Raw genomic sequence first — 13,439 nt, forward strand, 5'->3', positions numbered from 1 at the left:
GTTACCGTATCGTCAGTAATATTCTCTTTCCGGATATCAATACTGCCAACCACTGACGATGAACTATCGAGTGAATCAATCTTGAAAACAAGTGTGAGAAAGTCAAAACTATATTTATGTGAGTAACAATATGTTTCGCGTAATTTTTACAATTTCAAAGCAAAAACAAACCCAACTTTGGTTCATTGTTTCTGTTATTACTTTGCTTGTTAGTTCGTTGTCGCCATCTAATTTTCTTTTGAAACTGTGACCTATATTTGACCTAGTTTATTATGTCGGTTGTCATTGATGAATTAAAAAATGCCTACTTGTACCCTTTCAACGCGTCTCTACAAATCTATATCTTTTTTATATTTTATCTTTGTGTGATCGATTTTTATTGTGGATTGCGATATCCTTTCTTTTTCAGATATTCATTATTGACGAACATAAAGAAACAGCATTACATTAAACGTAATCCGTCAAAAGACTCCATTTATAACGAATGTGGTGATGTATCGGTAACAAGCCAAAGAAATCGATTAAAAGAAAATGATATTCACAATCAATATGCTAAATCAGCGCATTGACAAGATTTGCCATTTAATGTAAAGAAGGCAACTTTAAAGGAGTCGCACTGTCTCAACTCTCTGCCGCTTGCCATTCAACTCTTGTCGTGACTTCAAAACATACTTAAAATAGTGGCCAGGTATTGATCGTAGGTCGATGATTTGTCTCATGGTTATCCTACTTTACTACACTTCCAACAAACAGTACGTCTTTATAAACGAATACAACAACAGAAAAACAAGGCATTGTGACATTCGAGGATTTCTAGTATTAGTCACAGGTATTATAAGTAACGGATATAGTAAGTATTATACAGAATAGATTTCAAAAAATGGGTTACTGTTCCTGTATTTTGGTTTATTTAGAATAGATTTCAAAAAATGGGTTACTGTTCCTTAAATGTAGGACAGTTACCCATATATAGGGTTGTGCCCAACCTGTTATAGACAATATAATGTACTTTGACTCGGTATTAACTTGCAGTAAGATCGATATTATTTTCTTGTGATTTAAACGCCATATAGATTTATATGGATACAACAGCTTTAACGTTTTCTTATGAGTATCACAATAAGATATATGTTATCAAATCAACGTAATGTTCAAACGAAAACAAATTGTCCGGGCAAGGTGTATGAGTTATCTACCAATACGACTTTTAGATTAATTTCAATAAATTATCGCCCCTTGTTCTGTGTAGAACGTGCGAGAGAGACTTTATTTACCCACAGCACTGTTAGTAGAGTACAGTTTGGTATCAAGTCGGGTGGAATACACACACACACAGAATCGGTAAACGTCTCTCTGAGGTTTGTCAACAAGGTGACACTTTGTTGGTGATCCAGACTTCACGTCAGACTCCGTCATATCATTGAGGAGAAGAAGCGATTTTACTAAATATAAAGTGTTTTTATTACAGGATAGCGTTCAGTGGTGTGTAGACAGTAGAGGAAAATAATAGAAGCCTATCAGAAGAGTATATATATAGTGTTGGATTGTCTCCAAGAGATTAAGGGGTAAGTAACACTCCTAGTGTGTATTTATATATTCTAGTTCATAAATCCAAATCTGCCAATGGTTTGTAGTATTTTAAATGAAATTCGTCAAACCTGATCACGAATTGATTTTTAGTACAATTATTGCATTAACAATTCATGTGCTACATCAAACTGTACATGTATTGTTGTATTCAGAAGATGACATTGTGATAATGGTATAATATCTATTTCATTTGTATACATTCAAGGTTGATTTAAAAAACCCAAATACAATATTGCCCAGCATGTAGACACGTAAATATATATATTTCAATAACATATATTTACCTGTGGAACCGCTGAGTAGTTCCACAGCAGGTCGTACGCACTTGTGGTGTATTTGCATCAATGTCATATTTATTCGAGCGTTAACTCTCAGCATGCAAATAAAGCAACCATGTGTGAATGTTCTATGGAGATATCAATAAAGTATTGAACAGTGACAAAACATATACAAATTAGATTGCATGCTTTATTTTATCTTCTCAGAGACTAAAACCACTGTTAGATAATACGTGGACAAGCCCTTTTATATCAAATTTTCTTTACCTGTCTTAACCCCGACTTTTATTTTCCTTTGACGCTGTGCATATTTACATTTAAACCCATGAACCATTCTTCCAGTGATAAAAATTTAGTGCTCTAAGAACGAATAGCAATTTACAATCAATTGCGTATCGTTTAAATGCCACAGGCACATTCAGCAGGGCGAGCGTTGCTAAAGTGAAAGTCGATATGGTTATCACGCATGCGTGGTAACTAGGCTGAGTGTTAAAGCGGGTGTATGTATGTATATACACATTTATTCTATCATAGCGAGTTAAGAAAACACACTAAAATCCTATCACACATGAAAAGGCCGGTCACATAAGTCCCTTGTCAATGGCCGGTTGAAAATTAAAAGCTTTGTACTATTGAGACGTTGTGGACGAGCCCTTGATGAATTAAACATTTATATAATATACCTACATAATAATGCAGCTTTCGGCGATCTGTTGATCTCCATAAGATTCGAGATTGACATAATTTTCCTGGATTAAGTTGTCAAAACATGACTTTTAATAGAGTGGTAATCTGGTTAAATAGCTATCGTAAGTAACGTTCTTAGTGTGTATAAGTTTGATCGGCAATATATTGAACTTGACCGGTATTGCGAGGGCATTTAATTATTATGGAAATCTAGATCGATTGAAGTACCTGCACGGTGAACGAGTGAAATATATAAGTCAATTAGAGTTGTAGACAGCTATTTCTTTCAAAAATAAATCACATTGGATTTGGCAATCATGCAAGGCTGATTACTTCTTTTGTAATTTAGGAAAGTTGTACAAGGAGGAAAACAATGTAGATCATTCGTTTTCACCAAACTTGAATTTGCTAAAAAAAAAATTTCACTTTTGACAATATCTCAGATTACACCTCTGAGCCTTGGTGTGTGTGACACATATATCATATTTACAATTAACTTTCTGTTACTCTTTTCATGAAGATGAGCTTTCTTTATTTACTTTCCTATACGATTTGTCATTAATAAAACATACATTACATTATTAAAATAATGAATTTTAACTGCCAATACGAGTATTTTTGGGCATATATACATTGTCAAGTTTATAAAGATTTTGCGAGATAACAATCGGTATAAAATGCCACATTCAATCGTTACGCTCAACAAACTTAGAGCTTCATTATTGAGCCTAGAATGTTTACCTTTGACATTATCGATATTTTTAACACTCGGATTAATGAACAATCTGATATCGTATGCATAACTTAAAAGCGTAACATTATGCAACATACAGTATATGTGATGGTATTACTTGCTCCTTAAAGTTATATTCTAAAGCATATCTATTTGATGTTTTCGGAAGGTATTCTCCTCACCGTTGTTTCGACAACAATGCTCGTTCCATGTTAAGTAGATGGAAGGCTTTGTCAAGTGTTTATATTAAGGCTTAGAGTAAAGTAAAGCAATAAATGAAAGAGTAAACAATCTCATCGTTAGTACTATAGCAACCGGCTGTCTGTTTCTGCTTCTCCTTCCACTGTCAACATCAATATTAGGATAAGCAGTAGTGACGGCTTCTGTTGTTTTCGTATCCAATTAACAACCGTTTACCACGATAAGACGAATTTAAAGATATTCTGTTGCTTCCTTTACCATCATCAGCTACAAAAGGTAAATTAAAACTACCTTCAATAACTGTTGTATAGTTGCTTTTCCCTTTCCCAGTGCATTTTTCTTAAATTTCTCGTCAAGGTCCATGGTAGCTTACTGTTTAGTCATTTGCATACAGCCACGAGATTTCCATACCCTTGTTACAGACCCTGGATAGCAATGAGACGATTCTGGTAGCTACTCACGTCTAAACAATTATTATTATAATGTAATAATGTAATATTAAGCAAAATATTCAAAGGTGTCTGTTCTGTAATTATGTTGTTCTTCCACTTCCAAAGTACTAGGTATATCACTAAGGGGGTGTATAGTTTCCAATGTTTAATTTCTCTTCCTTGAAGAATAAGTTTGATATTAATGTCTGTTAATATATATACTTTCTAGTAATGTTGACTTCGCGGGACATCGGTTGATGTTTTTGTTACCTTCACCTTAGAAATACCCAAAAATTGTTTTATGTGATCCATAGTAGCTAGAATGAATCATTAAAAATATGATACTATTAAATCTCCCATTTTCAGTCGCATCAAATCTTCTCTCGTTGGAACATGTCTCGGTGTTAGAAAAAAAGGTTTGTTTGGCAAAACCCACCAAAAGACAAATTCAAAAGTACTTGTTACATTGGGTTTTACAACACCTTACTTCCGATACAATTTGTTTCATCTTTTTCTTTCCAAACACGGTCCTGTATACATATATGATATTGAAAGACTGTCATCTTATGTGAAATGAAAGTGTGTATGGTATTTTGATGACTACCAACTTCGTCTGTACTAACTATAGATTCGTCATGACCAGCTCATGATAGCAATACTTACACTATTCCAATGGTTGTTGTGAACTTTCTATACATATATGAAATTCGACTATACTGACGTCATGGTAGTAATTATCTACTCACTACCACACTTTCTAAACTAAGAACTCTGGTTTCGATTTCATGTAGGCCACAGTTTAGTGGTTATGTGTGAAAAGTCTTAAACCCATTGATAATCTGACATAACGGATCAGTAATTCTCTGTCAGGCTTAATCAGTTATCACTTTTGTATAAAAAGGAGAAGGCTTTTGGTATCAACCGGGGAGAATAGTGGTCTATTTCAGGCAGAATTATTATACTCGATCAAAATCTAGTTAATTTCTGTTTGAACATTTTTGTAGTAGATGTTATCTTTGGTATCATATAGGTGTTATATGTCGTAGTTGTGGTATATTTATTTAAGTGTTATTGCATTATATGACACAAATGGGGATATTTTGGTCAGTTGTGTTGAAAACAAGAAACAAAACAAAGCAAATAGAAATTTACAAAATATGTACAAGTTCAAGTCTAATAATTAGTAATTAGTTGATATTATTCAAAGCAATAAGGATCGCATGCTTTCAGGAGTCTATACAAAAAAGAGATACATTTCCTAATCTAAACTTCTCTAAGGCACTATTTGAGAAATCATAGGCAAATTCTTTACCCAACAAAGTGTTACATAAATCAAAATCTGTTAAATTGTGAAGCGACGACATGAATTCTAATCCAAAATTATTCACCAAAAAACACCAGTACTCGTCACTAGTTTCGCTATTTTTATCACAATGCAAAATAATATGGGTAACATGATCATTAAAAAGTATTCCACAATATTGACATAATTCTATACAATTTGATATTCGTGAGTTTACACAAGCATTCAAAATACAATGTACATGATTACTATACTGTGGTATATTTATTTAAGTGTTATTGCATTATATGACACAAATGGGGATATTTTGGTCAGTTGTGTCTGTTTGCTAGGGAACAGTAATCAATTTCGTCATAATTATTTAAACATACAGGAAATAACTTATCATACATAATTAATAAATACGTTCATTTTTCCCCGAGGTTAGGCAGTGTGGATCATTTTATATTTTTGCTGTCCTTCACTTGACCACGATATAATTGAATCAATTAGTGGAGATGAAATTATATACAATGAATAAAAAGTAAAGCAGCTTTGTCCGGTTGGACTTACCCCGAAGTTACACTGTAATTGCTATTTAATTAGATAGGTATGGGTGCCTGTAATGATTTATGCTCATTGGAGTAATTGACTGATGTTATCGGCTGCTAGTGTGACAAAGGTTATCGTCACCCGCGGGTTCTAATGAATACACAGCCACAATAAGTAGGCTTACCTCCTCTTATCTCAGCAATTAAACACTCGCCAACTTTGATTGCGACGGGAGTTTACAAGTCTCGACCAATTTACTCAGTGCCCCTGCTAGCGATTTATATATATGTTTTTGCTCACCTGTCCCGAAAGGCCATGAAGAGTGGTGTCCATTAAGGGAATTATAGTAAATTCTTTGAAATATTTATTATTGCAGCATCTAGATGGCCACTTTAACTTTTTGAGAGTTGCTTTGTTTTCCGAATATAGGGAATTAAATATATAGAGATGTGTCCATATAGTTCATACGAGAGGAATCACACCTCTATTGAAAGTTGTACTTAATGTTTTGACGGATAATTATTTCACAACTTTACTGTTTTAACTTTGACATCCACTACCAACACTTGTAACAATATTGTTCTCTTGGCACCTATCCACAATAATCCTGAACATTAAAGTATTAACATTTGTACACTCAACTCCTAACATTGTATACATATAACAAGGACAAGCACCAAGTTACAGGTCCATCTAACGGATTACCGACCTATAGCCAGTCGTACAACCTTCCATAGTATGTACACATAAGAGAGGCGATTACAAGGACAATGTTGTGTAACTGGATGCCAGAATGTTTTCTTGTTATTAAAATGGCCATTGTTTGTATTGCTCGAGTTATAGTATGTAATAGTTTGGTATATACAAATGCATTGTTGATATGATGGTATTCATATCCACAAAACTATGCAAGGGACGAACCTGCCTTTTTAAACAACTGTCATTGGTGAGTTACAGTCTGGCACAACACCATGTAAAAGGTGCATTTAAAAGCTTTGTTAGTACCATACTGGTGTATCAGAATTAAGTTGTTTACCAGTGTCAAGTATAACGTTTATCTTATTATATATTGTTGTGTCATTAGTTCAAAACATACCATGTGGTCTATAATACATAACTTAGAATATTAATTGTTGGACTCAAACATTTGCGGAACATATCCTCACATTTTTTGTTTTGAAAACCATTGCGATCATTTGAAATATAGTCTTGGCCTAATGTGTTATCTGGTAATGTGTTATCTGGTAATGAGCTTTAACAGGCAGACGCTATTCTGTTATACATAAAATATAGGTAAATCAAGTCACTTATCAGCTAATTTCGTAAAATATTTATTAAAACAACATATTTATATAATATAGCCAGGAAGCAACGCCCTTTTTAATAGCTGCAATGTGCTTGGTAGCGTTCTTATTACAAATGGTGCTATTAAAATTGCGTATAGACAAGAGCTCTCATGTCAACAATCTGAAATCAGTCCATTTATGGCAGAATGTCAAGTGAATCTATAAGGAGTTTGTAGGACTTTGTTTATAATAAAACCTCCAATAAATTCTAATTATTAAATGTTTTTGATCTTAAAACGTTTGCGCCATAAAAGTCGATTGTTTACGATATATATTTCAATTCGAATTACAGTGACATTTATGATGTCTATTTATATATTACATATTATTTATCAAAATTATGTTTGACACAGAAGCAGCACATAAAACGATATAAAATATAGAGTAACCGCACAAAGATCTCAAGGGTACATTTTCTGGTGCCAGTTGATTGTCTACAACAAAGAAATTTAATTTGGTTATATCTTAGACATTCTAATCAATAGAAACAGAAAAAAACAATCACAGATTAAAAAAAAATCTTATAAAATTATCCATTTATTGTCACCGATTCTCCTAGACATACGACCAGGCGTAGCCAGTTAAGGAACGCTATCACACTAGACCTATTTCAGTGACTATTATAATTTCCCATTGCCTTTATGCGACCGCACTACTGGACCTATTTACCTGGACTAATGGCTGAGCAGGACCTATTTTAGTGACTGTCACTGTTTTAACAGCGACTGTATATATAGGTTAAGTCACCTGTAATATTGATTACAGTCGAAGCTTCAGGGACAGTTATAATATCGATCTACCCCATACACTAAAACCTTGACTCGATTTTACGTCGTTTGTGTAGTTAATATTCATTATATTCGATTGGAACTATAATGAATTTTACGTGGAACTTTTTTGTTTCCCCTTCGATTACCACAAGGATCGTATAAAACTTAAGGTGACGATATTTCATATACCCACCCTAACTTCCAGTTGATTATTTTTGCATTATTAGTTTTCGTTACACTGTTTGTATCCTTTTATTCATAAAGTACCAGTGATATATATTGTGTTTACGTATAACGTCAGATGATATTATCATTTGGTTTTATGATACTGGAATGGTATCACATATCAACGCTGTGACATTAGAATCAATAGATATTTAACCAGTGTTTGCTACTTTCGTTCAATATTGACAATGATAATGCTAGTACCCCTGAAATGATGGTACATGCTTTTTGTAAGGACTGAATCTTCATTTGGTCATAATACTTTTTGTGTGATGATAAATACAAAATGGCTAAGCTATTTTGACGAAACACGCAGTATACTTTTATCACCTAGAGTAAAATGTAGTTCCTCAATTTTAATTTGTATGCGATAATATTAGCAAATTAAGCATCCGCCGCATGAATTGTTCATTACCCTCCATATATATGCCAGTTCCAGAAAGAGACTAATGATAAAATTACATTAATGTAATGATTCAAGCTGTTGTTGTTGCTGGATTCAGTTAGTTAAACCTTCTCATCCCAGCTGTTCATTATTCATGTTTATGAACATAACTGCATGTTTTTGTATCGAGGTGTTGAGTAACAATTCTGACATGATCCGTTCCATCGTTTATTGCCTGGCGACCATGGCACCCGATGGTACTTTAGCCTACAAAGCATACTCCATGTGTCACCTATGGAGACAATAACACCAGACACACATCAACTACTGGTGAAGATATACAACGTCACACATCATTGGCGTTACAAAACGTTTCTTCCTTACAGTGAAAGCATTTCTGGTTCACCAATGTTTATCTAACCCCACGAAGGACAAAACTGTTTACCGATCTAAACATATGTTTTCCTTTCGTTACATCTATTTGACGAGCAATGGGCCACTGTTTTACTGTGTCAACATAGGGCCCAGCAATCCACAACAGTATGTAGGAACGTTCCACTGGGTATAATGGTAACATAAACAAAGGTCCTATATCTATAGTGACTTAACTGGTGTGTACACACGTCTAAAGATTTAAATACTGTTACAGGTGAACTGTATCGCCTATCACTTGTAACATTACCACCTTCTGGAACGGTAGACTGTTTCCTTATCCTAGATTTGATACCACAATCCGAGACATAATGTACATAGTGCCTAACAGTACTGTAAACATTTGTCTATTATACTGTATCTTCTAGAAAATTTGGTTGGCTGACCAAAGGTTGATCACGAAATTCATTTAGACATATTATACCTGCGTGCACATATTCGTATATCTCCCATATGGCATGATTCGCGGGAATGAAATATCGGAAATGTCACAGGTGAATTCTAACGCATGGGGTTGATCACACGTATTAGTACATTACGTGACAGAATACTGGATTCTGATTGGCTACACACATGGGTACTATTTGCAATAGTGCCCAGGCAAGCGGGCACTATTGAAATGGCGCGAAATTGAACGTGAATGTATTGTGACGTCACCATTACATGACGTCATTATAACGTTGCGCTTCGACCAAGACGTCAAGATGGCGGACAGGCTGCTGTGTGCGAGGATGGAGGCAAGCATTGCTTTTCTACAGAACACAGTTCACTCCTGTTCTATATTGAATTACTTTTAATCTTCTTGAAGCTGAATCCCCTTTTATAAAAACAAAAGATTTCTACGACAATTCATATGTTGTACTTTAAATGTGGTGTGGAAACGAAAATAGCGTTGCGAGGTGCTTACGGTGACATACAAACGGGTCTCGTATGAGGGTGATGTACTAAACCCATTATGGCCTGTTTTAGAGGGCACTATTGCCTCATAGTATTGACTCGTGATGGGCTAGTGCACTCGCCTACGGCTCGGGCACCTATTCCATCCCTCGACAATACTATGAGACAATGGTGCCCTCTCAACCAGGCCATAATAGATAAATAATCAATGGCCAATGTTGAAAATGCAATGTTGTTGTAATGTTTTCAATACGGGTTAAGTTTGAATTTTGTTTTCTTTGAATAAAACTAAACGTAATGGCGAACGATGATAACAAACAAACTGATATTTCATGACACTGCTTAAAAATATCAAGTGTCTGATGAATGAATATAAGATATACTTAAAGGCACATAGTTTATCGATTATATCTTATTGTTCCTTCTGCAGAAAAAATCACTTGATCTTGACCTTAACTTTCTTATGGAAAATTGATAAAAAAAATTATCACTTTCAATGTAGTCTGATATTTCATTTTCATATTCATCTTAGACGGAACAATTTTAGATGATAATAAAATAGATTAAGAAAGACGAAGGATAATGCTATGCAATATACAATAATTTAGTTCTTAGTAAATCAATTTCACAAAAAAAATGTCTTCATCCGATTCAGGTTTTTTTAAAGAAACAATTAGAATAAAGCTAATGTAACGCAATATGGAATTATTTATGTTTGCAGTTATTCATTTCTAAGATAATTGCATTACATTATTCATCTTCCATCAACAAGTAGGTAGCCAAGTCGGCATTCCGTGCGCGACAAAAGACTTTTCACTGCGTTATGTAGTGTATTAGACAGGACTAGCTGACCTTGACTACGGTATAACAAGTCTGGTGTATTCCCCTGTATAGTTACTATGTACGACAAATGTAAATCGCTACCACTAAATGGTATGTTATTCAATAGTTTTACCACTGTAGGAGACAGACCAGACTGTTACGTTTATATTCTCAACAGGTTATGTGAACATGATTAAGTCTGTGTAAAGTAACATAAAATATGTCATAGGTTTAAAGTAACATTATGAATGTAAAATGCGATTCATTTAATACAAGAAGGAGCTGAAGTGTTGGTGGTTTAAACTGGAGAAAGTAGGTTGACAGTTGTTTTACTTACTTTAAATTCAAGATAAACATATCAACAGTAGACAAGATAGATAAGATTAAACGCAAAGCTCTTCAAGTGTTTGACATGAGTCTATTTGTCTTGTGGCAATGATGTCCCCTGTTGTTAGTTCTATCTCAGAGGAGGGTCGATCGCCAAGCAATACTGTTTTAAGATACTAGGATTTTAAATAGCAACCATCCTAAACTATGAATATAATCCATTAACCTTCTTTGTCAGTAAATAATCTATTGATTTGTTTTATAATTCCGTTGAGTCGTTATAGCAATAGTCAGGGTACAGGGACAACGGAATGACGGGCATAAGTAGCTATAGAGGTCTTTGATCGAGGAGATATTGAGATCAGCGCCGACTTAGTGCGATACCAATGGGATATCGTTCTCTTTGAAATATAAAATATAAATACAGCACGAAATGAAATTCTTAGAGACACAAATGAAATAAAGGAGAACAATATATTCCTTTATGCGTGTACATGCGTATGTCAATACAATGAAAATGAAATTCATCCTTTCGAAGTACACGCAAAACAGGAATTCATTGTTATATTTTTAGTGTGAGTTGAATACTTCAAATTCGACCAGTTATTGTTGAAATTGAATGTTAATTTTGCACAAATCAACACAACATATCAAACCACATTTTAACACTAAGACTCAATACGTCTAGTTTAACCTTCAAAGATTCATAAGTTATTCGAAGAACGGGAGGCATTTAATAAGATTGAGATTATTAGAACCAATTTTGAAAAAAAAACCATCAAGCAAAATACCTTCAATATGAATTAGGGAGGTGCATGACACATAAAGTCATAAGTACACCTGCACTGGATGAACCCGTGGCACATATAATCTCAAGGCAATTTATGAATACATTTTTATTTGGAACTGTACGCATTGTGCTGTCTGTTTCATACGAAATTTCTCTGAAGGCCATACAAATAATATAAGCTATATGCGACGTCGAATGTAAAACTTGCCGTTGTTTAAATTGTTCAGACGATTTGATACACTCTCGAGGACACATATGCATTAGTGTTAGGAAAGGTGACAGCTAAAATTACTAGTATCACTTCAATAATAGCACTGCTATCAAATCGAAGAATAAAGTCTGTTCTCCATAATGTACATATCTCCTCTTGGGTGGGTTTTTATTTATTTGTTTTGGAGGGGGTTTCATTCAGAGGACGACAAATTGACTTTTGTTGCAAGGAAAACACACAATAAATATTTCTTTGTTTTTCATTAAAACATGTACATGTACATTGTATATGTGTGAAGATGTTATTCTTAATATCTATTGCAAATCTTGTCATAGTACTACAAACGACCTATGTTGAACTTATATTAGTAAAAATTGAAATGTAGAATAAAGAATACATTTGTTTTCGAACATAGAAAAGCTGAGCATGTCTTTGCATTTACCATGACGTTTTTCCAGTGTGCTTTGCTAGCGTGCCAACCATCCAAGTATGCACTAGAAATAGGATATAATCAGACTACACATACCTGTATATTAATGAACAAAATTAATACGGATTAACTTACTTTCAATTTTAGGTCATCTGAAAATTTGCAACGGTAAGGAATTAAAATGCTTTTAAAAATGGAGATATTACGCATATATACACAGTAGAAACCACAAAACCAAGAACGCTTACATACTTGAGCAATGATCGGGTTTGTAAAATATAGTGTTATGTGCCTGGGATTAATCCTGTTTTCATTGTGCATGTTTACAGGTATCACCTATCCTATTCTGATAAATAAATGTTCCACTACGTCGTATAAAACATGTGTAGGGATATACTTTACATTGTGCTATTAAGCTACAGTCGTAACAATACACATGCATTGCACCTATCTATTCTTGACAGATCAAATAACAAATACAAAATTTAAAGAAAAGCTCATTTAAGTTGACAGGATGGTGAGACTAAATTGGAACCATGACATTTTTTCTGTGTTATAGTACCTACGCTAACGATGACATAATGATGCATAAAAAGGATTTCAATATTTCATTTTTTTAACTTGCCACCACGTATATCAACTCAATTGACCCATGTCTATTGACTTCAGTGAGCTTTCGCTGTGTTTTGATAATTTGAATTTATCATGACATATTATTGTGTGATGCATTTGGTTGCCGTGAGGTCACATATTACAAATGACATATTAAGGTTATCGACAATCTTCTTTTTTTCGTCATGGTCTTCTAACTCTTGAAGTTATAACGTAGTAAATCTCTCATTTCGTCGTATATATGATACACATACAAGTCATTTGTTTACACGCATCCTAGTTTGAAATAACGTCGAAAGATTGTTAATGCGTTGATTTAGATAAAAAACTGTTACAGAAACACGTTAAAATATCCGAGTCAATATGTGTGTATTTAGTTGTGTATCAATATGTTATTTTAATTGTTTGTTTTGTGGCCACATTATAACTAATACTCAT

At 34.0% G+C, this 13,439-nt stretch overlaps 1 protein-coding gene across 17 annotated transcripts in view; it reads left to right on the forward strand.

Annotated features, from left to right (window-relative positions):
* Positions 1 to 1,258: 1,258 nt before the first annotated feature.
* Positions 1,259 to 13,439, forward strand: part of LOC138315205 (uncharacterized) — a 57,199-nt gene continuing 45,018 nt past the window's right edge. For 6 of the 17 annotated variants that reach the window (XM_069256043.1, XM_069256045.1, XM_069256047.1 and 3 more), the window contains exon 1: positions 1,264 to 1,565. The gene's annotated coding sequence lies outside the window, so the exon portion shown is untranslated. Of the gene's footprint in view, positions 1,566 to 13,439 lie in introns of all 17 variants that reach the window. The other 11 variants (XM_069256037.1, XM_069256040.1, XM_069256042.1 and 8 more) reach the window with 6 other exon arrangements.

The sequence above is a fragment of the Argopecten irradians genome, chromosome 2 (genome assembly GCF_041381155.1).
Source record: "Argopecten irradians isolate NY chromosome 2, Ai_NY, whole genome shotgun sequence".
Lineage (NCBI taxonomy): Eukaryota > Metazoa > Mollusca > Bivalvia > Pectinida > Pectinidae > Argopecten > Argopecten irradians.